This window comes from Labrus mixtus, chromosome 12, assembly GCF_963584025.1.
Source record: "Labrus mixtus chromosome 12, fLabMix1.1, whole genome shotgun sequence".
Lineage (NCBI taxonomy): Eukaryota > Metazoa > Chordata > Actinopteri > Labriformes > Labridae > Labrus > Labrus mixtus.
In genome coordinates, this window is record NC_083623.1 from 26,610,028 (window position 1) to 26,612,216 (window position 2,189).

The 2,189-nt window shown below is 38.0% G+C and overlaps 1 long non-coding RNA gene across 1 annotated transcript; it reads right to left on the reverse strand.

Annotated features, from left to right (window-relative positions):
• Positions 1-395: 395 nt before the first annotated feature.
• LOC132984579 (uncharacterized) lies at positions 396-1,201 on the reverse strand. The gene is made up of 3 exons (XR_009674975.1): positions 888-1,201; positions 612-783; positions 396-444 (listed from the first exon to the last, which is right to left on the reverse strand). It is a non-coding gene; the product is annotated as an uncharacterized LOC132984579 (long non-coding RNA).
• Between the last annotated feature and the right edge of the window lie 988 nt (positions 1,202-2,189).

Here is a 2,189-nt window from a genome sequence, read left to right on the forward strand (position 1 = left end):
ACGATTACAGGACTAAGCTGAGACAAAAAAATACAGCTGCAAAGAAATAATGTTTACGCAGCTGTGCATCATGATTGCAAAGTGTGGATGGGTTTAGTCAAACATAATTTACAATCATCATTATCAGAGCCCTGCAGCAGCTGGGAGAGTCTTTTCACTTGAAAACATCTTGGTACAAACTCCATTCAACATCTGTACAGCGAAGAGGAAAGTCATTAAAAACTTGTTTCAACGAAGACAGAAAAAAATAGCTTTTGATTTGAAAAAGTCATTTTGGAATATATTTGTATTCTTCATCACAACATCGAAACTCTTGGACAGCTGCACGGTAGCTTTGTTTAGTCTGTTTTGATGGGCTTGGCGATGGCTTCGCCCTTGTTGGTTTTAAGGAATACCACCTTATACATCAGTTGTCCTGTTGTTTGATCACGTTCAGCATTTTCGCTGTAATGCATCACAGAAAGCAACAAGCATACAACATCGTAAAATCAGCAATTATATAATGAAATCCTAGTTTCCAGATATTCTTGGTGAGATATTTTAGCAATTGGTTTATTTGTTAGATGGTGGTACAAAAGGTTTAAAAGTGTCATTGTAGTTCTACAGCCTACCTGTAGAACATTCCCATGAACGGAAAGACCACTTTGTTTGGTGTGAGACTAAGCAGCAGGATGTGGTAGGACTCTAGAGCGAAGGTTTGATAGTGTTGGCTCAGCTTCTCCATCACCTTCAAGACCCTGTTGTTGTTCATCAGTTTCCCCACTTGATGTAGAGTCACTGACCCTAGAGTAAAAACACACAAAAAAGACATGATATTCATAAAACTATACATTAGCCATTCATAATTCAGAATGTATAAATATTTAACATGAGGCCTGTTTGCATACCTGGTTAGAACCACTTCTTTGGATCACTTGTCACTTTCTTGGGATGAGTTGTCATGCTCACGCACATCCTGAATGTGGTTGAACATGGATGTGAACTCGACCACCTTCTCTGGTCCTGGTGTAGAAGTTGCACTCCAGTAAATGTGGTTCTTGATGGGATGGAGCCACTTCTTCAGCACCTGACAGTCTTTGTTTTGTTTGTCCAATTTCTTTGACAGTCCTGATAGCAGGGATACAAACAATACATTAATATTCAAGATGTAGTTTGAGGAAGGCATATTTAAGTGACAGTAAAGTGTCACAGTTGTAGAAAAACAAAGGAGGTGGAAAATGTAACAACTAACATATGACATAGACCGACAAACTACAACCAACAACTTACAATGAACTCACAACACCAGGGACGGAGCACAGAGACTAAATAGACACAGGGGTAATCAGACACAGATGAGACTAATAACACAGGTGAAGACAATGAGGGTAATCAACATGGAGGGAAACACACAGACAGGATTTAAGACAAGAAACACTGAGGACAACTACAAAATAAATCAGGAAACACTGAAGACACACAGAACTCAAGAATGTAACAATTACAATACACGCTAGAACATAGAGAAACACTAGGATAATAAATAACAAAATAAAACAGGAAACACTAAAGATTAAACTAGGAAACATAAACACACAAGATTAGACAACAAAGCAACACTAGGATAGACACTCATCAGGTGAGACAGAAAATGACATAAGCAACACTATAGGGAAGAACCAGAAATTATGAAACAAGGAAATATAAACTATGAAATACCCAAAATACTAAACTAAACCAGAGAGTATGTGTCTATCAAACTAAGACATGAATATTTACCCTTTTCAAAGTGCAGAACATCATTGAATTGGGTGATGCTGCGTTCTCTCAGATATTTCCTAATCTGTTGATGGCGGTCTGTTACGATGTAATCAACCTCCAAACCATTTGATTCCAGACAATCTAGAGATCGCTTCAGTCCTTCCTTTTCCATGTGGTAACTTCCACCGACCTCATTGCTCTGTGGATGTGAATGTGAAACATGAGATTTCTGGAGAATGTTTTCAATAGTTTCCTGCCTATTACATGTGCATAGGAGATGTATCTCACCTGCACAAGTTGAAGATCAAGGATCTTGTTGTTCTTCAGGTGCATGAGTGTGTAACTACTTCCAAACTTAGCAGAGTGTCCTAGAATAGAAATAAGAATGCAAGAATTTCTAATTAAAACCGAATGTATGAAGGTGAGGATTTTAACAATGAAGAAGTCAA